The sequence below is a fragment of the Micropterus dolomieu genome, linkage group LG10, assembly GCF_021292245.1.
Source record: "Micropterus dolomieu isolate WLL.071019.BEF.003 ecotype Adirondacks linkage group LG10, ASM2129224v1, whole genome shotgun sequence".
Classification (NCBI taxonomy): Eukaryota; Metazoa; Chordata; class Actinopteri; order Centrarchiformes; family Centrarchidae; genus Micropterus; species Micropterus dolomieu.
In genome coordinates this window covers 14,228,341-14,255,150 of record NC_060159.1, presented here as the reverse complement: position 1 = coordinate 14,255,150, position 26,810 = coordinate 14,228,341, and the positions used below count along the sequence as shown (strand labels likewise).

At 41.6% G+C, this 26,810-nt stretch overlaps 1 protein-coding gene across 4 annotated transcripts in view; it reads left to right on the top strand.

Moving 5' to 3' along the window:
* The first annotated feature begins 1,122 nt into the window (after window positions 1-1,122).
* The window catches only part of LOC123978299 (disheveled-associated activator of morphogenesis 1-like), a 51,558-nt gene continuing 25,870 nt past the window's right edge, over window positions 1,123-26,810 (top strand). For 2 of the 4 annotated variants that reach the window (XM_046061494.1, XM_046061491.1), the window contains exon 1: window positions 1,123-1,266. The gene's annotated coding sequence lies outside the window, so the exon portion shown is untranslated. Of the gene's footprint in view, window positions 1,267-1,291; window positions 1,739-17,921; window positions 18,318-26,810 lie in introns of those variants that run through there. The other 2 variants (XM_046061493.1, XM_046061492.1) reach the window with 2 other exon arrangements.

Genomic DNA, 26,810 nt, shown 5'->3' with positions numbered 1-26,810 from the left:
AGTTTTTATACCTTTTTTAGTCTTTTCACAAAGATCTCACCTTGTCACCTTCTCCATCAAACAACAAAAATCTTTTGAAAGATGCAACTGTTCTCCCTAAAACCTCTAATTGAATATGTTTACATTTGTGTGTAAGTCTAATTTTAAATACAGTCTATGGTGTTCCTAAGTGTATTCCTGTATGTATTATTATTTGTATGTAAGTGTCCAAATATTATCATGTTAAATTCTCCTTATGTATTCGTGTCATTTAAATTTGATTTGTAAGTGCTGATATTGTTTACATTAATGTTTGTGTATTACGCTTTCATTTTATACATTTTAGGTTACAGCCACAGTTACAACTGACCAATAGCTCACAGGAGAAGAACAATACCTGTCCTAAAAAGATGATCTTGGCAATAAAATGCTTCTGGGTCTCCCTGAATAAATTGGCCTTACTGTAAACAAAACTTCCCATAAGATCTTTTCAGGGCCTATGGTTTAGACACAGCTTTCCTGATTACATCAGGTCAGCTATGAATGCAGACTAGGGCTGCAACTAACTAAATTTCATTATTGATTAATCTGTTGGTTATTTTCTTGATCAAACAGTTGATTGTTTGGTCAATTAAATGTCAGGAATAAGGGTTAAAAATGCCTGATTTTCCCAAAGCAAAGCTGACATTATTCTGCATGATTTGTCCAACCAACAGTTCTACAGCCAAACAAAATCTAGTTTATTATCATAACACAAACAAACAATTAGAGAAACAGAAGATTTCTGCAGTTTGGAGGTTCTACCAGTCAAAAATAAACTGTATCCAGATATATTTTGTGTAAATATAACAAGAGAACAAGAGATAAATGCCTTATGACCCCATTACATGTAGGCTACAGGTCTTTAATATAAAGTCTACACTTCAGGTGATTAGAACAACAATAAAATAATTAGACAGATAAGATAAACCATGCCCACTCACACACAGGAGTTACCACTGGAAAGTCAGCGCTGGAACTTTAAATATGACACTGGCACGTCTACGTTTTCTGTTAAGAGTATTGATTACAACCTAAAGTACAACATCCTTAGAGCAAAGGACTAACAAAGGATGGCGCATGCGCATTTCACTCCCCGAGAGCACCGATGACATCACGAGCAGCCCGGACCAACCAGTATGTTGAATCATCTCCTTCTGGACTCTGTGTTTCTCTGGCGCTTCACTTTCCTGCTTACCTGATGAACTTGTGGATACAGCTAACAAGAGAAATGTTCACCGTGGCGAGGTAAGAAGACTGAAGTCACGTTGGAGCATTACTCTTACCATACCGGCTGAAACAATACCCGCACCGGGCCGTGTGGTTGCGTTGTTAGCGGTGGTGACCTCCGTACCGGTGTGGCCAGTCAATAAAACAGCCATCATGAACGATAGCTGTGGCGAGTTAACCGTGTTTTGTTGCATTTCCCGAGCTTCCTCACCTAAAGCTTCAGCTCCAGGGACCTGAGCCTTGTACAGACTAGAGTCCTCGAACAGGAGTCGTGGGACATTTGCATCTCTTTTGCAAGTTGTTTTTGTTTTGTCAGTTGCGTCTGCTTGTGGGGGAAGCTGACCTGTCCACACAGAGAACCTCACCTCCAGCTGCTTCCACTTCAGCTTAAAGAGGCGAACGAGAAAACGACAGTCCGTCCGTGCTGGGATCCGGGGACCACCAAGTTCCCTGAGAGGATCCTCCCAGCATAGAAAGGATACTCTGAAAAGTAATTACATTCACTCTCCTAGGTGTGAGAGTCATGTTCATGTTGTTGGGCTTCTTTACACAGTGCTAGCAGGTTAGGGTTAGGGTCAGGGTTGTTGTTGTGAAGACAGGCAAAGACTAAAGCTCATAAAAGTCTGAATTGCGACTGGCTAATAATTGTTTATCCCTGTATTATAGTCTGGTCGATCCTGGGAAAAAAATCCTATAGTGATGTATTGGTTGATATACTCAGAGATACCGATATAACTGCAATAAGCTAGTATTGTCTGTATTGTATTATTTGAGTTGAGCTGTAAAATATGCAACGATAACAACACATTTTCACTAAAACAGAATGTTTTAATTGTGTTTATATTGATATCCAGGGTAGATCATCTCTTAACAAGTCCCATTACTATACCATTCTCATCTTTGATTGGTTAATTGAGGTCCCATACAGTTGATTGGTCCTCATAAAGGGCCCAGACTGCCAAATTACCCTTGAAAAAAGGGCCGACCTCTGGAGCTTTCAGAAGTTTGATACTTAACCTGTTCTGAGTTAATATTCACTTTTGTCGCTTTGCTGGTAGGTGAAATAGCTGACTTGTGAAAGCCATGAAGTTACAGGTCAGTCAGAGACACACAGATTATCACAGCATAATCATTCTAGTGGTAGACTTTCACCCAGTTAAGCGCTTATCAGAAAAGGCTTGCATTCCCGAGAATTAAAAAGCCTTAAATCATCGAGGAGGCCTGTACGTGCTTGTAATGGGCTGCTGCCTTGTGAGTGGGCTTACTGCTGTGGTGTGATTTGCAGACATGTTTTTACTGTAAACATGGGAGAAGCCTTACATGATGTACCATGCTGTTATTTTGTTCACAGTGTTAATGCTCAGACAGGGAGTTGGCTGGTTACAGATGTTGACAGGCCTTGACATCTGAATTACGTGTCTTGTTTTTCTGTCTAGGTGGATATTGCCGGTTATCTGTCTTTTTGTAACTGCGTGACTTCCCCAGTGATTTGTTCTTTAAGCTTTTCTATTAGAGCCTGAATGATAAATACCCATAGACCAATATTATTGGCTGATATTGACTTATCTCTCAGATAAATCAGCTTGGCAGGAATATGCTCAGGTTTGCACTTGTTGGCTTGTATAGCCAGATTAAAGCATAAACCCATATGATGATGTTCATAATAACAAAGACTGTGTTTTCCTGTTTAGACAGGCTGTCCTATGTGCATGCATGCATCAGTATTCATGTCTTTTTATTTTATATAGCCCAATTTCACAAATTACATTATTTATTTATTATGCAATGGCTTTTAATGGTGAACCCTCACACCAGCTAAGCTCAGGTAGTGAGTGGGTTTATCCAGCTGTTAGCCTGTTTTCTACCTGACAGATCAGCAAACACAATAGCCATTGCATCTGACGATCTTTTTGCTCTGTGTTAGTTCACCGTATTAGTTGCTGTTAGCAGCTATGCCAGTCACCTTTATGGCATTGCTTCCTCTTACACAAACACAGCCCTCGGCTACAGCAGCCGCGGTCTTGTTTTGCTGGCACTGGTTGTTTGTTGATGTTTCTAGTCATCCTCCTGTTGTCACAGACACGAACGCTCTCTGCTGTCGGACACAGAATTTGACAAAAACTGTCCTCAGTTTAATTTACCGGTGGAGAACCAGAGCCCTTATCGGTCTGTTGTATCTGTTCATAAGTTAATAATCTGATATAAGCAGCTCTCAGTGGTGATTAATCTAAACCTTACAGCAGGCTGAGCTCTAAAGATGTTCAGGAATGTGAATAAAATCAGACTTATCTTAGCCCAGCTATTGCTGTAGTATGTCAGTGGACGGGGATAGAAAACTGCAACAGTTGGCATTTAGAAAACTGGCTTATCTATAGGTAAGTGAGAAGTCATCCCTATAAACAGATCAAAATTGGCAATGCCTTCAGTTCAGTTCTTGTTCCATTGAGGAAAGCAGTCACAACAGAGTCTTATGCCAATCCATAAACAGTGGCAGTGCATTGTACCTGGTGCTCTTCTGTGTGTCAGTGCACTTTTAAACCTCTCTGGGGAAACTGGGTTAATGAACTGAGTGTTACGTTTCACAGGACTGGCAATGCAGGGGGGAGGGGGGTGCTGAAAGAGTAAAGGACAGCACCAACAAGGGGGGATGTCATTGGCTAATGGATGGATGTCATTTAGCAGTGGCTGTAACACAGCTGAGCCCTTAAAACCGCCATATGTCAGCATGGTTTCTGGATGCTGTGTTGGCAGGTGTTGAACCTCTGGGATGACTGTTTGTGACAATAATGTAAATGTACATCATTTTAAGATGTCAGTGGTTAAACCAGCTGTCTTCATAGCCTCCTGAGCCATATTATATAAGTGATAATGTTACTGTACATGATGCACTGTGGAAACCTGTCTCACTATTGCACATGCGTTAAATATGTGTTAATGGCTGTAATTACTTTAAGTAAGCCTTTAGTGGATGTGTACTTACCGAAATATTCAGGGATGACTTGTCAGTAAAATAATGGTGGAAAATCCAGTTAGTATACATACCATAGTTAGTTGTTTCAGTTTAAGTATTGACTCATGCTGCATGTGTCACATCTTAATTGTCTTTTTGTACTGCTTCATCACAAAGGGGTTGGGGCAATATGACAAAACACTGTGTAATGTCTGAAGGTGTATTAGGTCATTGCAGGTGTGCGGAAGTGCTTCATGGAATTTTATATGACTTTTCAATAAATTGCAATATAATTACAACCAGAGAAGGTTTAACTTTGTCGCTTGAAATATGACTTAAATGATTCGTTGCCAATCACAGTAATTGCAGATTATGTTTCTGTGCATCGACTGATTGTTTGTGCTCGATACACAGTAACGATGCTCAAAAGGAGACTGATCTGTCTGATGTTGTGTTTTTGTTCTTTGCTTTAGACCCATATAAGATCATGTCAGTTCCAGCAGCAACTGTATCAGAGTTAGAATAATCATTTTCAAAGCAGTCCTGTGATATTTACATTGAGGAAGTGACCTAAAAAGTCTTTCAATTGTTTGGCGGAAAGGTTCCTCCAGGTCAGTATCGTTTCCCACAGGTCCCGCTGGTGTCAGAGCTTCATGTTCGCAGATCAGGCTCTCCCTTTATGATGTGTAGTGGATCCTGTGGGATAAACTGTGGAAACCGCAGCACTCTGCTGGCCAGCCACAACAATAGGCCTGTATGACTGTTTGAATGTGCCATTCTTTGTGCAGTGTGCTTCACTTGGGCCAGACAATGGCTTCATTTAGCATCTCTTTTCTGTCGAGGCCTGCTCTGTCACCATGGCACCCCTGCCATGCCACACCCTGCCCCCAGTCTGCTCCGGCTTTGCACTTGTCCTCGATGTTGGGACAGCTGGGCTTAGACGGCCATTGTTGGCCACACCCAAGACCCAACCTCATTTTGAGGATTGTTGCTCCTCTGTGGCCGAGCCGGAAGACCTCTCAGCTCGTTACAACTTCCATTCGTGAAAGGTTGTATAGAATTATAAACCAAAGGCTCATCTAACCTCTAACCTTTAGCTTGATGGAGTCTTGCTAAATATCATTTTCTGGAAAGAAATAAACAGTACAGGGGCCACCTGCAGTGTTTTACATCAGAGGTGGGCCACCTTGCTGGAAATAAGGACCACCTCCTTTGATTTTATAAAGAATTACACCTTTTGAATTTATTGTAGATATTGTTTAGGCAGTCCCCTACAAATTAATTTGATCACAAGACTGGAAATGTTATGATGATGGTGCCTTACCACTTCCTCTGAAAAGTTTTTAGCTCTTAGTCATAGCTCTTGATGTGGCAGTTTTTCTGTTATTGTTTTACATCTCAGAAAGAATGAGAAAAACTGACATCATTTTGGATTAAAACACAACAGTTGATGCTAAGAGCTTGACTTTGAATAGCCTACAGCCTGCCACTTCCAGTTACATTTAAGCAAACAGAAAATAGTAATTTTATTTATTTTGTGGTAAGAGTACATTTCGAAACCTTAATATTTGCGTTAGCGGATGACTTTAGACACCTACCCAGTGGCTGCACACTGCTTGTCCCCTCTCATGACCACTGACTCTTGACCTTCCAGATTGTTTGGAGGTGAAAGGGCAGTGCACCCTGTTTCCAGCTCAACCACTCAGTGGTGGCAGATTTTTATTAATGGGGCTTTAGGCTGACATGCTTTCAGACCTTTTGGTCAGTAATGGATCCTTCATGGTGAGTCATCCACTCTTTCCCCAATTTTTATTAGCAATAAAAATTGCATCACAGCTACTTGAAGCTGTGAACTGGGTCTACACCAAAACACCATGGGAAAAGCACTCCCAGTCACTGCAGGTGTTACGCACGGTCACCTTTTTGCTATCATTTTAAATTCTAATTAATACGATTAAAAAATCTGAAGAGCCTAATGTCACTGTGAGAGTTTATTGTAAATCCTAACATGCTCGGAAAAGTTGGCACATTAGCCTCCATCCACTGAAACCAGTGTAATTATTAGGTGCGTTGAGCTTTCCAGCCCAGTCACTGGTGTTGCAGCACAGACTCATCTCCACAGAGCTCCCTCCAGAGAAACAAGCCTCGATCTGCAGTCTTATGGTTCTATAACTAGAACTGGGTGACCTATGAAGTTATATTTTGGGCCAATCTGAACTTGTTGCAGTTGTACTCTCGAGAGCACAGTACAAGCTGTGCTACTTCTGATGCCAGCTGAGAGTTTCTTTTTTGAGGCAGTTTAAGGAGGTAAAGACTTTATGATCAGTGCTATAATGTGTAAAATGCAGCTCCTAGTCTCACACACTGATCAACAAACAAGAAACATAATATGCTTTGAAAGCATATTATCTTTCTAAGGGACTGTATGTAACCTTACCCCAGAATTATACAGATATTACCTTTTTAAATGTGAGGTTGTGATAGCGTGTGTTAGCTATATTATAAATGGTTGTTTAACATTAGTCATCAGAAATCAGTCTCACCCACATACCCAGGTGCATTTTGGAGTAGGAAATCACCAGAGCTTTCTTTATTCTTTTCTTTATATCTTCAGTTTTATTCTGCAGACATAAAATCTATTCTATGAAAAGTGTTCTCTCTTTTGAAATAAATAAAACCACATCACAGAACAGAGGACAGAGTAGTCAGTGTTTTTGTGCATACTAAGCTATAAATAAATAAAAAATATCCCCCAGACAAAGCTAAAATGACGGGGCACCCCAGGGACTCACCTGGTAGAGCACACAGCAGCCTTACCTCAGCAGCCTGGGTTGGAGTCTGGCCCGTGCCCTTTGCTGCACATCATCCCCTCTCTCTTAACTGCCTCTCCTGTTTCTCTCTACTGCTGCTGTCAAATAAAGAGGCAATGACCCCCCCCCCCCCCCCCCCCCCCCCCCAAAAAAAAAAAAAATCTGCTCCCAGCTCAACACAGTTATTAATGCACTATACAGATCTAATAAACATTTCAGTTTTGGGAAGTAGCCTTTCCTTGTTGAGTGACTTAATTGTCTTAGGCTGTTGCAGTAAGTCACATGTCAGAGGCTATATTTATACTTGCTTGCTTTGTTATTTATATTTCTGACTGAAGTCTTTCAATCACTTAATTTTTTTTTACAATAGCCCTGCTGTGCTTTCCCTGCTGAAGAGTGGCGTTCAGTTGTGGTTAGTAAAGTTAACGAACTGACTGTTCTTTCGCCAGACTGAGAGAATTGTGGAAAACCGCAGATTATCATGACAATGAGCACCAAAATTAATCACTTGTGTGCCTCGGCAGCAAGATGTGGAGAGAGTGTAGCCATGCTGCGGTTCAAACAAAGGGAGCATGTGGGTCCTGTCATGTGTTTGGGGTGGGGGGAGTCCCATAACCGAGATGTTGGTTTGGGAGGATGGGAGGGGGTTTTACGGGCCAAGTGGGATTCATGTTTCAATCCTTGCTCGCCTCTGTCCCCTTTGTCTAGGTCACATTATTAATGTTAATTCCCAAAGCAGAGATGCTAGAAATTAGAATTTTGTATGAGTTTGCGGTTTTGGTGTGAGCCTCTATCTTCTTTTCTTTTCTTTTATATTCATGCAGGAGAGATTCCAGCTGGTTTGGTGCCCGTATTTTGTCTCAGCAAATTTTGTGCAGTCATCAGTTCAGGCTGCTACTTGTAATTATGGTAATAACCGAATACTGACGCGGGTTCAACATATCAAAGCGAAGGCTATCACGCTCACCAATACAGCTTTCTTACTTTGCTCGTATGACGCCAAACACTACAGTTCAGAACATTTCCTATATGTGATATCTTGTCAGGGTATGTTTACAAAGAGGATTCAGCAGAAGGAAAAGGTGACTGTGGCAGTATCTGGGAAGGGTGCAGCTTTAACACTACTAAAACATAAAGCTTGTTTTGACGTCTATGCCAGACAAAGCTCAGCTACAGCTTCACAAATCAGTTTTGTAATTTCAAGCCCCAAGGGTACACATATTAATGCTTTAAAAATACTCAATGGACCAGAAATTACATGCGGATTTGCAGAATGGGCCTTTGATTCATTTCTTTGATTGGAATAGGCCAGATGCCAGCATGTTAACTTCCCCAGACACAAACCAAAGCATGCTAAACAGGCCTTGAAAACAGCCGACAGATATCAGATTCAACAGCAGACTGTGCCAGAGCACGGCATGCTTTATCCTGCTCTGAAAATGCCGTCCCACCCTCCAGAAAGCATGCTCAAGTTCTGACAAGTTGTCAAGTCAGAAGAGCAAAGACAGAAAAATATGTTTAGACTATATCTCTTATCTTTCTTTCATTCATGAATTGATGCAACTCTTATCAATTCAGAAGGTCACCACAGCACTGACGAGTTGGCAGATGTTAAAGTGTTTGGAGTTTAACTTGCTTTTACAAAGTGGAGTGTGGTTTATCAGACCTCTATCTATCTCTATTGTTTGTACACTTCCTAAGCTGAGATGTTATTGGTATTTTTTACCATGGTAATGTAATTTCCCGTTAACTGAGTTGGCGTCTCTGGAGCCAGTAATGTCAGTCACGCACTCTCTTATTGAATTTGTAGAATTTGTGATTTTTAAAAAAAAGCAGCTTTTGTTTCTGTGGCTTTTTTGTTGTGAAGCACATTGTGACTTCTTACAGACAACATTCATGAAAGCCCAACGTGATGAATTTCAGTTCGTTTATGGACTGAAACTGCAGTCTTCCTTCTTTCCTGGTGCAGTAAGTCGACAGGTAGGAAATGTCTTGTGTTTATGTAAAGACAGCCACAGTAGCTACCTTCTTCCTTCCAGGAGCAGAAAGAGTCCTTGGTTTCCCTCGGGCAGGGTTTTAGGCTGCTGCTACGACGAGCAGGTTCCCACAGTATAACATAGCTGTGCGATAACATTACTGTAGAAAAGCCGTCAAAACAGCCTTGCAGATGAAACCAGCTGCGTCAACAGCCTCAGGAGTGATTGCATTACAACTTTTAGTGGCGACCATTGTCCACGTCCATATTTCTTTCATCTCTCACAGTTATGTAACTTTTACCAGTGTTATGGTTTTGAGGTGATCCGATAGAACAGCTGGTTCATCTTTCAGCACTCTCACTCTTCAAATAAAGTGTAATTTGGGTTTGTCTGTTTATAGCAAAATGACAGTGATATTAGCAGATTATAACTAAATAATTACTCAACAAACTGTTCCAATAACATTAGAGTGCAGTGCAACCCTGAACACAGTGTTGTTTGTGTCCCAGAAGTTTGCTTTGCGGAGTTCATATCTGAGAAGCCGCAGGGCAGAGGCTGTCAGGCCGATCCTGTTAAACAGCAGGTGTCATTGTTAACGTCCCAAAACATCCTTTTTCTGCTGTTTGCGCTTTAGCTTCATTTTTCATTGCACTGCCCAGCTCTTGGTTTAGGGTTTCCAGCAGATTTCCCTGGCTTTAATATTTAGTTTTGGCTCGTCTGGTCTCAGGTTGTTTTTCCCTGCTCAGATTAGGGCACGATCTGAGATAAGCAGCTTGTAACCCAGCCGTCCAGCCATGCAAGATGGCTGCACACTGTATGCCGGCTTGGTTTCACCTTAGACTTTGCCTCCGTGTCAGTTAGTCAGTCATGCGTCCGGTTGGCCATAAGCCATTCTCACGTCAGTGTTGGCGGTCAAAGATGAGGCCGAGACTGCAGACCTTTTCTCATGGATTTAGTCTGGTGAACTAATTACCAGAGCATCCGTGTGTGACATTATCTAATAGCTGCACAACACTTTGAAGCTGTCTTCACCCTCAGAGCAGACTGGATACTGATTGGATTATGTTGGATTAACATTACTGTATTTGATTTGTTTGTTTATTTGCTACCTCTACTGTAATACTGCCTTATGCCGCCTCCCTTTTTTTTATCTCTCTGCTCGAAACTTTAACCACTGATTTCTCAGTGCAGTGAGCTTGGCCTACATCTGGAGGGATCAAAAAGTTAAGCCCCAGCCTTTTAACCCTAAAATTCTGTCAATCCGTTACGAGCACGTTCACTGCAGCTGCAGCCATTCACTTCATAATCTTTTTGCAGCAGTGCCTTTCGCTTCTTCCGAGAGGATCTTTGTAGTGTTTTAAATGTGAGGGTCAAATAATAGATAGACAATTACAGTTTAGAAAGAACTATATTTGTGTAGTTTACTAAAATGCTGAGTAATTTCTTTGCATGTCAAATGCACGTGTTCTAAATGATTAAATAAATATTTGTTTTTGTACATTTCCACTCTAAATATGAGAATTGTGGCTCTTTGAGGATTGTTGAGAAATAGCCTTGTTTTTGTCAGATAACTGAGAAAACAAACTACTGAAAGACAATGTAATGCACCCGAAGACAAAAAAAAAATCTTGACTCATGGTCCTCTTACTAGCTCTCTCCAGTGCTTACATTTCATTTTACTCATCTGATCAAAGTCCATCCACTGTGGAACACAGTAAGATAGGTTAAACACTGAGGGGAAAAGCTTTATGTTTTATATAATATATAACAATATGTGTTCAGAAACAGATATTTATAAAAACCCTGAAATGTGAAGGGAGGCTACTGCAAATATTTAGCAGTAGCAGACAAAACTCATATGCTGCATCATGAAATAGAGGCTTTAGGTGAGATAAGAGAAAACAACATGCAGGTACTCCAGCCATGACATATACATCCCTACCATTAGGTTAATATGATTATCTCCCTCCCGCAAGCTAGAGTTTGCCACATCGATCCTCTTGTAAAAACACTTTTGGTGTTTGCTTTCACAAACACTGCTCCTGTTATTTCAGCGTCTAAACTGTAAAGTGTTGTATCCTTACTTGGACTTCCTTTTCATGTTTGCAGTTGTTTGGCTAGAGATTGGTGTATGCAGAAAGTCGTGTGGCCCTTCTGGGATGGACCTTTCTATTCCAGGGGGTAATTACAAGCTTTCCAGAGGGTGGGTAGAGACCAGAAGGACCCTTTCTAATCCTGGCATTTAATTTGTGATCTTTAGGGTCTCCTACAAGGGAAGGGCTGCATGGGTGGAATTTATGGATATAGCCCCACCCTGAATGAAACATATGTACGGTGAAGCCCTCCTGCCCTCTACCACATGATACGAGCCATAATATTACGTTCCCCCTTCACACATTCCTTTGCAACAGTCTGAGAAACTGTTTTTTATTTAGGGGCTGTCAGTCACGAGTCTGCTGAGTATATATTTATACAAACTCATCACATTGAGATGCTTCACTTAAGGGGGTTTTCTGGATACATGTCTTTTCCACTATTTCTATCAGTTCCTGTGTGTGTGGCTTTTGACTGACCCCAGGTTTCACACTATAAACAGAATGATTCACTTTTCGCCAAAGTCCCTTTATTCCCTATATGATCAGAGAAAGTCTGTCAGCAGGCTTGTAATCACATCCGACCTTTTCAGGGTCATCTATAGTCTGCAGCCAATCAGATTGCCCCGCTTCCTTGTATCACTGCTGATGTACTGCAAACTGATTTCTGAGCAAGCAGCTCTCAACTTTTAACTTCATTTTCATCTGTCAATGTTTGCAGAGTAGTTGCATCTATCATTGGAGTTAATGGCTAGCTCAAAAGTGACTTTGAATTTGTTTATTTTTTTGTTATGCTTTATTTGCATTGTGCCGAATATGTTGTTATGTTTTGTCTGTGTTGCTGGCCTGCTTGCTGCATCAACACAAAATCATAAAAGGCAGAAAATGTATTACTACCTGTTGAAAGCCAGAAAGAAAAGGATCAAGTTGAGTTTTGTCTGCCCTTACACGCTTCACAGAAGAGTTCAGTAAAGAGAGAAAAGGGTTCATACAAACAGCTTTTTGGGCTTCAGTTTCTGTTAGAGTAGCTGTAGTACAGTATGTTTAGATTAGCTACTTCTTACACTCAGATGCTCAACCTAGCACTGGAATGAAGAGGTTGTCATGTGTCATTGTGTCACTGAAGCTTGATTGCTCTTGCTAGGCTATTTTATCCAGGGCAGACTCCGTGAGAGTTAAAGAACATTTTCTAGCGATCCTTCATCCAAAACACCCACTGGTGGTGACAGTGACCTCATACCTTACACGTGCATCTCAAATTGGTTGCAGACAGAACCAGGAAGGTTAGAAAAATCCAGATCTCTGTTTGATAAAGTTCTATAGCTTTAGCTTGTGTAGTAGGCTGCCTTGTTAAAAAGTACTTTATTTTTTTTATTGTGTTACAATAGACACCTAAGAGACAAGGTAATCTCTCTCTTCTTAACTTGGAAGAGAGACTTTGATCCTTGTGGGTTCCTGAAAACTATAGGCAAAACCATTGATTCAGGAACAGCCAAAGATTCACAAAATATATTACATCACCATCCACAGTGTCCCATACATTTCCTGTTGCATGTACCTGGTGCCCCTTGAGGTCAACAAAACAGTCCTGGCTTTTGTTGACATGGACGATCCGTCCCACCAGAACAGAAGCCCTCCATGAGAACAGGACCTGTCTGTTATTCCAGCTGCATGACATTCTTTACAGAGGCAGCTACCCAGAACCGTAAAGCTTCCACTGTTATCCGTTCATGCCTGCACCAGCGCGGTTCGCCACTGATGTCTGTAACACTAGGGTGACCAGATGTCCCCATTTTCCGGGGACAGTCCTGGTTTTGGTGGCCTGTCCCCGGAAATATCCCCATTTTTAATGTTAATCATAGACTGTATAAGGTGTTAACAGACCTGAAATCAGATTTTATAAATACTGGACAGCAGAGCATACAGGTGTCGTGCTGAAAAGTGACTTGCTGTGTACCAACCAATCCAGTCCTTTTTACCTGTTGAAATACCTTTAAATGGACAATACAACCCCGTGTAATGCAGTATTTCACGTAAAAAACAAAACAACAAATAAAATGCAGTATTCTACTTGCCTGAAAGTGATTTCAGCCTTTACTTATTGACTGAAAGGTAGTTTCTGCCTCAAAATGACTTGATTTCATTCAGAAGAGTTATATGTGACAGATTATAAAACCGAACTTTTCCCCCTTTTTTTATTTCATGTATGATAACATTATATTTTTTAATGACATACTGACCACCAGACCAAACATTTCAGAAATCTGGTCACCTTATGTAACTGTAGTAAACTGTTTCACATAATCCCAGTTTCTTGGATCAAACTACAGTGTGGTGTCTCAAATGTGGACATTTCAATACAAGGCAGACCGTTTCAGTGCTTTAGAAGATTGGATCAGCCAGCATAACATTTGACTTGGGAGTGGGCCAGAAATATTAAAGCTGCAGGTGACTTTGCACATTGGCATCTCCAAATGGCAGCATGAGTGTAAAGTTTTAATAATCCAAAAATCATGTAACCTTTCTGACCTCCAAACAGCATCCTCATGTTAAGGAAACTGGATGGTTTGTGCAGCTTTATGGTTAAGGGATGAAGCGAAGCAGCATTTCTAATACTGAATGTTGCTGAGAGCTCACTCACAGTTGCTAAGGAAGAAGTTTTAAATTTGCGGTTAGGTTCGATTTGTGACTTCCTTTTGGCAGAAGTGTGTCCGAATCCAGACTTTTTTTGGAGTGTAGTGTAAATCCATAGTCTCGGTTACAGGGTACATGATACTTTCCTGATGATGCTGATTTGACAAAGCTGTGTTGAATACCAAAATAAACAACAAAAGTACTGTGACTTGATGTTACTGATACTCATCTGTAATGCTTGACTCACTTTGGAGAACACAAAGTTCATGACTGACTGATGACTTTGTCAACACCTGCACAGAAACCTGTATGGCATGAATCAGGTTGATGACTTCTGTTCTCTTATGAGAACATGTCCGATTTCCTCACCTCCTGTATTCACAGAGATTGTCAAAGAAGTAAATGGTACCAAAGAAGTAAATGGTACCAAAGATTTTCCTAGTCCTAGTAGTTGTTAGTTCAAGACATTAGTCTTCACATGTTTATGATATTAATTTAATTATTTAAATATTTGAGTTCCATGGCTGAGAAAACCTGTTATAATGAACATTGTTTACACTGTGGTACATTACAGAGAAATACACAACTGTAATAATTACCCTTTATATAATACAAATTTCACAAGCGCATGCATGAAGCAAGCGCCTGTTAAATGCTAACAGCAAAATCGGTAATGATTTTGAATATAAAATAGACTAGCGTGAAAACTTTCGCTGATACTTAGCCTACGGAAAGGTCTAACACAGAGTTATTCAAAGTCTAAGACTGTGGGCCTCATCCTCAGACAAAGCTTGGGAAAAGGTGCCCCCCCACCCCAGTTTATTTGTTTAGTTTCGCTCAATTCCTGGATGCCTGTGGGATCATGATTATGTTATTTGATCTCGTAGACACTCAAACATATATATTGCGGTTTGAGGTAACTTCCGATTACACAAAATACATTAAAAAAAGGTCAGATACTTATTAGTTTCAGTTCACCAAAACTATTGTATCTCTGAACTCTCTCATTAACATAGTCACACACGTAGGCCATTCCATGTGATCTCCTTTTGATAACTAATATAATAACTAATGTATTATTGTTTCACTTCCATTCACAGAGCCTCCCCTGAAACATTTTGGAGCCCCCCTGGGGAGGCAAGCCTCACACCTTGAAAACCTCTGGTCTAACAGACATACATTTATAATCTTCAACAAATAAATGTTACCTTAAAATCATAAACATTTCTATTTTCTACTTGCATAGTAAAAATCAGTTTTGCAAAACTGAACGGGTCGTGCAGATTTTAAGCTGCACACTTCATGATGGTACTTTGTTTCACCGCAGTGAGAAGACGGGTTGTCCAGTACAGAGGAAAGTCATATGAAAGTCCTATTTATAATCATCCTCCCGAAGTTACAAGCTAACCTAACAAACTGGTCTAAACTGTCTACAGCTGCATCTGAAGCAGTATGACATGGTCACATGGATGTATAAAGAGAACTGGACTTCACTCTTCCAGCCATCCATGTTACAAAAGAAAAGGGCCATGTATGCAACCGCCCCCGGATCTCGACCCTGGTGCTTTCAGACCAAAAGCGAAGCGAGCGTTCGGGGCGGTGAGTTTACATACAAAGTCAATGCAAAGACCGTAGAGCCACGGTTTCCATGACGCCAAGTCAGTGTTGAGATTGTCCGTACGTCACCGACGGCTTCAGAGCATGTGTGGAGAGGGCCGGGCAGAGCAGGGGATTGAAAATCTGCTGGCCGGCTGAGAGCTGCTAAACTGGGGGGAGAGGAGCAGGGAGCAGCGCTGCAACCTTTGGACAAATAAATCCCTGTAGTCGGTGTGGATTCTGCTCTTACAACTACGCTGTTTACTTGCAGGAGGAGCTCGGAGTTAACAGCATTTAATTAAATTAGCTTTTTACTTTAGTTTTTGGGATTACAACGTTGATTTATCTTCACTGGAGCTTCTCAGCAGCTAGTTTCCGTGCACATCCGGTTCCAGTGTTGTTGTTAGCGTCGTGACCGATTCAGGAGATGGTTTGCGGGTTTGGCGTGCGATTCGAAAGGAGCAGCAAAATGCAACAGACCCTCCTCAACATTTTGTGGACCTTTGAACTTGAAATTGAAGACAATTACATTTTATACGGCTTATTTTAAATTACTAAAAAAGTTTATCAACTTATGTCAGAATTGCTTTGATCAAATAAGGAAAAGAAAGTGTTGACATTTTTTTTTTACATTTTGTGGCTTTGGTAAGAATTAAACTCTACAGGGGGTACAGGGTCGCGGGGGCTGGAGCCAACACTTGCAGCAAATGTACTCACGCGAGGAAAGCGTCGCGAGGAGAAAATTCGATTTGGTCTTAATGCCGCATAAGGCAAGGATTATACTTTCCGCGTCTGCGAGACGAAAAAACCGCCATCAGAGAGGGTATGCGTAGGGTCCGTGCGGACATCCGCGTGCCCCCCGATTTTTGTTACAGGTCCGCGTTGCGACTAGCGCTACCAGGGCACCAACCGATCTACTGCGCATGTGTGGAACGTGTACTCCAAGCTGAGTCCAGAAAGAAGTATAAACAGAAATAGTATTTATTAAGCCTCGATTATACTCGGGAGCGGAGACAGCTGCGGACCCCGCGGATGCGGACTACTTCTGTTTATACAACTTTCTGCCTTCAGCTGGCGGACACGTTCTACACATGCACAGCAGGACCGTTAATGCACAGTAGATCGGACCCTATACGCGTAACCCCTCTGATGACGAATTTTTGGTCACGCGGACCCTCACGTACTCGCGGACGCGGAAAGTATAATCCTTGCCCAACGACTTAAAATGCACATCTAGTGGCCGTTCACGTACACTGGGCATGCGATTGCTGGTTTAAAGATGAAGCAGATGGTTTATTCCGTAGTTACAGATGATTTGGCGAAAGAATAAAGAAATGCAGAGAAAGAATCACACCAGATTTCTTTTTTTGCATGGACCAATAAGGAGCTGGGACTGTTTCTGTGTGTGTGAAGCGGCTGTGGCAGCGGAAAACAGACTGGGAGTCTTTACAAAGGCTGTAAGGGTTATTTGCATGGTGAAAGATATTTTAGAAAAAATACCATATCAAAAACTCTGTCAGTAGCATCGTGTTTCTACTTTACTTGACATCTGCGTCATCTAAAGTCCTCCATTTTTCTCTGTCCCCACTAAAACACCACCCAGAGTTTTAGAATGAAAAATGGGGTCGGCAGCGTTTTCAAACCTCTCCGCCGTTTTAGTCTGGACGGAAGTTGCGAATGTAGCAAAAGGTCACTGTTTTAAAAGAAAAACACTGTAGTGTGGATGGGGCCTTAGAGTCAACAATACTGTAATATTATAAACTTCTTAAAGTAGGGATGTCCTGATCAAGTGTTTTTTGGCCCTGATCTTGATCTGAGTCCATTTAATATCTGCCTATACAGAGTCAGTCAATCTTATATGTGCACAAAAAACTCGCATGAACTGACGGACCAGACTGAAGTAGTCATATTATTATATTGCTGGTTCTCTCATGAAATCTTGTAGCAAAAGGCTAAATTACTGTGACGTTGTGTACATTTGTTCCAAGTGAAACACACATTACACATTTTCCTGACTTTGGCCTCGATTCTGTCTAAGACATATCACTATGTTGCAATGTAGGAATGTTTATGGATGCTGGATGTTGGGAGTCAGTAATTAGCTGAGATGCAGGAGTGATGCTGGTGCTGTAAATCATGTGGGAGTGCCTGGGATTGTTTAGATTAAAATCCTCTGGCTATTTTGTCAGTTGTCTCATCATTGCCAGATTGTTAGGCTGGAATGTGTGCCGTGTTTTAAGTTGCCTGGGCTGAATGGGTTTTTATTAAACACAGGAGGAGTTTACGTATTTATGTTTTTGACATTATGTCATTCCTGCAGTCACCTTTTCACACTTTTCACTGCTTCACACTCACCTACGTTTTATACCTTTGCTTTATTTCCCTCCTCAAGCTCTCCAAACAAGCACTCTGCTAACGAACCCTAAACAAGTAGTCCAGAGCCAGCATAGGGGGGAGGGGGTTAGCTGGGCGGCGGCCACGGCTAGGCTGCATCCTATTAGGACTGGGAGTGTTGAAAAGGGGTGTGGCCTGGAGCCAGTAACATCTGTGCCTGTCCCCTCTGCCCCCACAGCATTCTGCAGAGAAAGGCAGAGAGGAGGAGGTTAGGGAGGGAGTGCATACGCCGAGGAGAAGTTCTCGCCGGCCAGCTGGCTGTTTGCAAGATCTCAAACAGCAGCTTATGCTATATGGCGAGTTTATCCCTTGTTTGCTCCCCCCCCACCCCGTGGCATCACAGAAAAACAGCCTCCATCTATCTGGGATTTTCCTCTCGGCTGATTTTGACAGCCTCTGGGATTCAAGGTGCACATTAGCCGCTCCAGCCCTGAGCAGACGCCTTTGACCCTGCGTGGATTACATACCTTGCGCAGGAAATGCTTCTTTGCGTCTTGTGTACAAGGCAAGCATCGTTTTTTTCTGCCTACTGTGCAGAAAGAGGGATACTGCAGTGAGTAGAGGATATAAAGGGAATGCTCAGAGCACAACAGAGGCGTGCTCACTCCTGGACAGGGTAAGACGAGCTCAGTGAATCTGCCTATTGTACCCTGTAATCAAATGAGTGCAAGGAAAAGGAGCGCAGGAGCCAGCTATCTGCTGATAGGAATGTGTGTGTAGAGTGCATGTGACCGGTAGATAGTCGGAGGCTATCAGTGTCTCTCTCTGTGTGTGTGTGTGTGTGTGTGTGTGTGTGTGTGTGTGTGTGTGTGAGCTTGAGGGGAGTTGGGGCTGCTGGTTTGCTTTATCACTCCCCAGGATAGAGGCTGGATTCCTCTCACCAAGACGTAGGTGATTGTATCATGTCTGTCTAATTAGGAGGTGTTGGTGCAGAAAACGGCGTTGCTGTAGAAACTGGGTGGGAGGGCGGGGGATGACAGCGTGCTCCAACTGGGCCCCGGGGCTGATTTCGCGGTGAGAGAGTTGTCCTGTGTATACGGGGAATGCCCCATAATGACAAGGCTGGTCTGTAGATAGGGTGAGGTGGTGGTAGAAATATGCGGCACACTCAGAGAGGCTACAGGCTGCTACCTCCCACCAGCTTCTCTCTGCGGTTTGGCGAATGCAGCCGGTTATCGGTGTCAAGTGAGTGTGTGTGTGTGTGTGAGAGAGAGAGAGGGGGAATGGCATACTTTTTTCCATGATGGGGGCGGAGTGCAGCTAATCAAGTCAATGAAAAGGAAAGTCACCTTGAGCAGAGAGAGGGGTCGTCTCTTTCACCTCGCTCATTTCCTGTCGCTGCCCATCCTTCTCAGGTTCTTCCCTGGAGAGGCTGAGTGCATATGCTGCATCGCATGTAAATGCTGCACAGACTGATGTATAACAGAGGACTAACAGTCTTTGTAACTGTGTGGGATTTCACGGTCCCGCTGAGTGAAGGCAAGCTAGATTTTTACCCTGTAATCCTTAATGGTTTTGTTATTTGTTTTTTGTGCGCTGAATTAGAGAGACAATCCTATTTTCTCCCTTATAAACATCCAGAGCAGATTAAAAAGCAGGGTAATGTGCGGTGAAAGGGGCTTACATTAAATCACCCACCCAGCTCGCACCCGTCACCTACCGCTCCGGTTACCATAGCAACTGAGGGAGAGGTAAGGATTTTTGAAGGACAGCCTGCAGCTGAGGATATCCTAGAAGAGATTACGGCGCTCTGCATGCCCCATTACTGGTGATCTGAGAGGTTGTCCGTATTACTACTCGGAATAATTTTGTGACCAATATTGGACTGTGCCCAGCTGCACATAATAATGTTTACTACTCCTTCTGCCACGCAGAGGAGATCATGATGACGGCTGTCGGTGCTTTATGATGTTTTTGTCGTTCAGAGTCCACAGCTTGTATCTGAGGTGTTTTCTTTTCTGTTCTTTTGTGACACTCAGCAGTTTTCCAGCTATTATTTTTACAGTTTTCTGTCATTCACTGCTTATTTACACAGATGCTGATGTTCTAATAGTCAAACCTTATGCTAGATGACATTAATTCGATGAAGGTACTGATTCTCTTCCCTGTCTGTCAATAGTCAAGAGCTTATTGATCCTTTCCGTCAATGGTCTCCAACCCTTTTTGTCAGATGTACCCCCACATGTTATTATATGAATATAATATTTAATACAGATGAACTCTCAATGTTTAGGTCGATTTGGTTTGCATTTGTAGTACAACCATTTGGGGTGGCAGGAGCTGGATGTGTCAGCCATTTATCCATTACCTAACTTAATCATTTATCTATTACTTTTAATTATTTTAACAGTTTATCCATTACTTTAAGCTAACTATTTCAACTTCCCTGTGTGCTAACTAGTTTTCCCACACTCTCAATCGCAGCATTTGTTCAGGTGTTACAGCTGACTCAATATGTAGATACAATTTTTTAATCAAATTGTAATTTTCTGCTTTTCAAATGACTTGAGCTATTTCACAATCTTTCCATGCACGTCCTGGTACGAGTTGCTGCACTAGTTGGAATCTGCATTATCTGCATATACAAACACTCTTGGAAGATTGTTCTCTTTCTGATTAAATATGCTGTCATGTTTATAACAGGATGCAACAGGAATAGTCTGACTGACAACCCAGTTAAGATCATTTCTTGATTCTCCAGTCTTAATGATGATACACAGCATTTTCTCTCCTTCTGCTTACTGAATAATATGTTTTGGTTCACTAGTTTCAAGACATTACAAAACACTTCTTAGGAGCTGTGCATCTAGAGCATATTGGATAAATCCGAATTGCAAATTAATATAGCTGAGAAAAAAACATAAAAAAAACCCCCATAATTTATAACTCAAACTTGAACCTGCATGACAAATACAGATAATAAAAGTTGAGCTGCTGTTGTGAAATACGCACGTTGCTGTAACATTAACGTCTGTGCTGTGCTAGCCTTTTTTTGTTCAGATTTGTCACTGTTAAGTGCTATTTTTAAACTAAACTTCTCTTTTTTTCTCACTGTTTTGGAGCAAAGCCAGCAAACCAAACAAAGATGACTAAGATGATACCCTGGCAAGGATATTGTCCCATGTTTAAGTAGTTTCCCTCTTTGCCCCGGGACTAACCTCCACATGAAGGGTTGACCCGAGGAAGAATGCTAACATGTAAAGAGTGGGGGGTTGGAGAGTCTGTCTGCAGAACAAGTTTGACAGCCTTGCCTGCTGAAAGAGCAGCAGCCTTTAACCTGCTTTTTAATCTCTGTCCTCCCTACATTTCAGCCGCACACTCCCCAATCCTAAATGTGCATTTTTTTTGGCTTTGTGCTATTATTCATTCATGTAAGAATTAAAGGGGAATGCCACCGAATTACTGTGTAAGGCGTGGACAGTTCAGTGTGTTCTAGATAACATTCAGTATAATCTGTGACCACCATAGGCGATTATATGATTATGAATTCTCCTCACAAATTCGTTTGGGGGATCATATACATTTGTTCAAAACATCCAGTATCTGTAATTTAACATTTGGTGCGTCTTCCAGTAAGTGGACCATCTCTAAGCGTTTAGATCATATTGGCATCTCTTAAGGAAAAACTTCACCAGTGATTGAATCAAACAACAACAAAACAACTTCATTGACAAACATCTCTTTATCAGCATTTTGTTCACGAAATAATACTGTGGCCTCCATTACTTAGTTAGTCAGTTTGCACTAAACAAAGCCTTTATCTTCCATTCCAGTTTGGCAGTCATTTCTCACCAGATTATTAACCGTAACTGTTGCGTGGTTAGAGATACAGAGGCTGGTCTTAAACTAATCTGATTCATGACAGTCTGACTGCGACAGTGTCCCTGGATGAAACGTGTTAAGACCACGAGTCTGTGACAGTGTGCAAACAATTAGATTACCTCTATGTGACATGGCTAATAGAGTTCCCTGCTTTCAGCTACAACAGATACTGCTGTGTGTTGGTAACAGTGTACAGAACAGTATTTAACTTTAGTGTGTACTATTAAATGTGAATATTACAGTTGTGATACAGGCCAAAACAGTACACAGACAGAATGATGCAATGAAGCGGTCCATTAAAGTATGAAACATTTTTCATAATAGTTTTGAAATGTGGCTCAGCACCAAAGTGAAATGTTTATGAGTAGCTAGACTACAGACTAGGGCTGAAACTAACAATAGTTTTTCCTGTTGTTTGATTAATCATTTTGGCTGTAAAATGTGAGGAAACATTGAATAATACCCATCACTGTTTTCCGCAGCCCAATGAGATGTTTGGTTTGTGCCACCAACATGTAAGGTAGTTATTTAGTTTAAAATAATAAAAAAAAAAACAGGCAAAATAAGGAAATCCTTGCTGGGTCCAGAATATTTTCTTTTCTTGATAAATTACGATTCATCTTCAGATTTGATGAAGAAGTTTAGGTAGTTCACATTTGAGCTTTTTAGCATTTTATTTATTGTCGGTTTAATTCCACATTCAGTAATAATATTGGTTTTGCAAAGATGGAGTAGAAACACTGCAGCAGTGCCGTGTTGTTCCAGATGAACTCACACTGTATGTCAGTAACTTAGTCACAGTCCACTTTTCTATTTTAAAGTCCTACAAGATCTGCTTTTTTTAACCTGCAGCCATGTAAACAAGTATGAGATGTATCAGCTGATGGAAGAAATGCTTCTTTTGTCTGTCTCTGTACTGTTATCCCTTTCTCTGCACTCTCTCTGTGCCCCTGTATGTTAATCCTGTAATCTGAGAGCCACTTCAGCACTGCTCCCTCTGCCATGTGACATTAATGCTCCAGAGGCAATGCCTTTGTCATATCTTGACACACAATCCTGTAACGTAAATGCACATGAGCCCACAGGCACCAGAGCTGAACAGTTCTGCTACTGCTGCTTTCCCACTAACAACAGTTTTGACAGCTTTGTGTTGTCTAAATGGCCGCCACTGAGATGTGATTGATTTTAATCTCCTCTCAACCTGCCAGTCTGCATTTCTGTCAGGGGCGAGTTATTTTCTGATGTGTGTCCAGGTCTGAGTGTGTTTACTCATTGTGTACTTAGGGCGCCATTAAGTAATTAGCAGAACAAGCGTTATGTATGCTATCCAGCTGTGCAAGATAATTGGGCACCTTTGCGTCTACCGGTGTTCAGAAATCACATGGGGTTGATCAATAGATCAGTTCAGTTTACTTTCTCTTGTGCATTTTGTGGTTGAGTCAAAACGGTTTTTACTTTCACAAGTTGAGCAACTTCTCCGTGTCCAGATACTTGGCTGCTGCTGAGTGATTTTCAGCTGGGCAGCTCCGAGCTCCGGCTGTGTGTTTTGATGAAAGGACTACCACCACCAGCCTTCACTGTGTGACTCCTGAGTCTTTTGTTTGTCGCTGTCCAAATTGATCCAAAATAAATTAAGTGTAGTTCTCAACAATTGCGAGGATTTCCAGAAGTCCATAAACCTCTTGAGTGAAGCACACTGCAGTTCCCAAACCATGAACTGTGTCTCCAGTGGCTTTCTTTTAATATAAGTACCCTTTTATGCACAATGGATTTTAGTTTTTGTAAGTGTGAGAAACACTGTAATGCAGTGTGGTGCAGTAGTATGAAACAGCACTACATACAATGTCGAGTTGCTTTGCATTGGAAATACTGGGGTGAGATGATCATCAAATTGCAGATCTGATCATCCTAAAATCCTAAATCAGAAAAGAAGATTAAACTTCTGTGCACCAAATGCCTTTCTAGTCCGCCTATAACAAAGCTGCAGCTATATTCTGTACAACCCGAACAGTCAGTAAACACCAGTTACATATTTTTATTTATTTATTTCTTCATTACAGCTAAACTCCAAAACAACACATGGAATTATTTGGGTTCTGTGTAGCTATTAATGTGACAGGATGATTAAAAGCATGAATAAATGTGTGCTGTCTCAGGCTAGAGGAATGGTAAAATGTAGGGATGATGATAATAATAGTAACGTGGCTCTTTATTGATACAATTTTTCTTGGCAAATTTCCTTTTCATTTGTTCACTCCACAAAAAGGTCAGAGGACAGGGTCAGGCAGAACAAAGTCCCTGGAGCAGGGAGGGAGTATGTGTCTTGCTCAAGGACATTTCAAAAAAGTAGATTATTGTTAATTATAGCTCTTGAGTCCAAGAGAGACATACAGTCAAGGTGAAGCAACCTTGCTGCCTAATATGGGGTTCTTGTATTGATTGTCATTCAAGGTTTCCTCCGTTGCCATTGGCTGTAGAACTACTTCACTTTTCTCAATTAGAAACATAGAAGAGCTATTTTGCTGTGTCTTGTCCTGACCAACATTAGCATGGCTGATGATTTAGGCAGCCAGAGCAGCTGATCTCAAACATTACAAAAAAGTACATCTCCAGAAACTGAAGAGAGATGCCAGCTGTTACAGAAGAAGGTATTTCACACATCTGTTTTCAATACACTACTGTCCACTCTGTTCTCTCTCCAAGGTTGAATTCCTGCTCCCGAGTGAGGCGCATTTTGGCTTGTTAGGTTGACCTGTTAGTATTTATAAATTATATATATATATTTCACTTCGTTGCACTGTGACGGCCAATTTTTGGGCAATTAAGATTGTGTACCTTATAGCAATACTGGCAAGGGAGGCCACTGTTGATTGTCTAATGTGTATAAGCGACCGAAGCAGCACCAGAGAAGTCTAACCCACATTACTTCCACTGCACACCATGTACCGTCATTGCTGATGCCATTCAACAAATAATATAAATCTTAAAGTAAGCTTGAACAGCAGGGGAGGCTAAAGAGATGAGTAAAATGGACAGAAAATGAGAGAAAAGGAAACAAGGCCTTGGCAAAGCTGGAAGAAGACAGCTGGATGAAAAGTGTCATCTTCAAATTCTTGCTCTCTGTTCTCCATTCGTCTTTGCACATGTTTCGTAACACGAGCGTCTCTCTGTGTTTAGCTTAAGATGCTCCTCTCGGCTTCTGCCTTTTCTCCAGCATACCTGACACTTGAGCAGGTTTAATGTAGAGTTCTTGGGCAGGCACCATGCACGGGCTCACACTCACTTTACAAACACTGGGAATCTTTTTACAGTCTGGCCTCAGTCCAGGTCACCCGCCAAACCACATGGTCACGAAAACAACAAGGCTATCCAAGGATAGAAATCTACTACAGACAAAGAGAGGAGTGTTTGTGAGAATATGGGTGGGCGGGTTTAATTATTGGATGTGTATGAATGAAGGGGTACAAAAGAATCTGTATCGTACTGTAAGCAGTGGACTACAAGAGTCATGATGTTTCTTCTGCACAGTCAAGGAGTCAATCAACAGTATTAACTGCATTCTTTTGTATTATTTGGAAAGTGCAGCTGTTACATAATATTATCGTCAACATGCCTACTATTAATTCTAACTTTTACAGCTTGGACAACTAGGGGTCAGTTTGACTGGCTGAGATGTGCGTGCTAGATTTTGGGATTTGAAGTAATCCGTGTTCCTTCTCAGAGCAGGTGACAGTGGAAGGTGTTGTTGTTGTGTGGATGTTGTTCAGGGTCACAAGGCTCACCTGGCTATGAGAAGAATGTCATCTTGTTCCAACAGGCCTGTTATGTTGGGAACCTTGACCGTCTGACAGACAACCTCCTGGGGCTAATGTCGGAGCACTCAGGTCTCACAGGTTAATCATTACAGCACAAACACAAAGTCTTATCAGTGACACTGTCTGCATGTTCAGTCCTTAAAAACGCAGCCCCTCTTTGCCCTTGTCATCCGCCTCTTTTGACCCTCCCCACTTGGCCAAGCCGTGGCGCATCCACAGGTTCCTTTAGCTGGAGGAGGGCCAACGCTGTCGCATTCTGGCTCACGGGTTTATACAAAGTTTACAGCTCGCTTTAGCTAATGGAAAAGATGGGCAGTTTTGTGGACTAATATGGTCAAAGAGGGCTTTGAATGGCTTCTTCCCTTCATGCTAGAATAGATGGTGAGCATGAAGCCAAGCAGCTGCTGCCGAGGCCTGGGGTAGTCTATTTGGAAAAGTCAAGGATGTGTCAAAATAAATACACTATTCAGTGTGTTAGTTAGAGTGAGCTGCTGTGTACTTTATCCCACGTGTGGCCTCAGGTGCCTTGTCTATGTAGTACACTAAGCTTTTTCATTGACTGGACTTTGTATATACGGGTACATTTGCTGTCTTTCTTTAGGAAAGACTGATTATTCTAGGAATGGGATAAATTTGGCTATTGTTAGTTTTGTTTGACAGTTTGCCCAGTTATTACTAGTTTGTTGGCCACCATAAGACACAAGTGGTAATTTGGATTAATGTCTAGTGTGTCTGATTAAAAGTTTATTGCACAAACTTTATCGACTGAAACAAAATATTATTTTGTTATATAAGTGTTTATGTGATTATATTCCTTTTTTGGGATTTGCTTCTTTTGTTTTTGTTAGCATCAGCATGTTAAAGAGAGACACAAAGATTAAAACTTTAGGGTGACATATGAAAATAATAATACGACAGATTTCAGGATTTTGTGGTGGCTGGAAAAAGCTGCCGACAAATCTAGCGACTGTTCCAAATTGGAAAAGTACAGCTGCTGGATAGAGGAAACACCGATGAAGCAAAAAAAAAAAGACTAAAATGGGCAAGTGATGGCATCAGGCTTTATTTAGGTAGACCACAAAATTGAGTTTTTATAATTTGACTCTACTTAGACAAAGTTGCCACAGGAAATGTCCTCACTTTCCCTTTTGGAAGAGATAACTTTAGCTGTCGTCTGTTGCCTCAGTCCACTGACCATACTGACCCGCAATCTTCGATTACAGTGAAGTACGTGATCTGACCATGTTAAATTTAGACTGCCATCGCACTGCTTATGATACGTTTGTCAGGGCAAAACCTCTGACTTATAGGAAAACACTGGGAAAGGTCAAGTGAACTTGGTTGTGCTCAGCGGGCGGTCAGTCACCAGGAAAAGACGTCCAGAAATTCCTTCAGGTCAGCGCTGCCTCTGTGGTTATGATACTTGGCATCACACCGCTCTGCACAGCGGGGCCGGAGACTGTAGAGCTGTG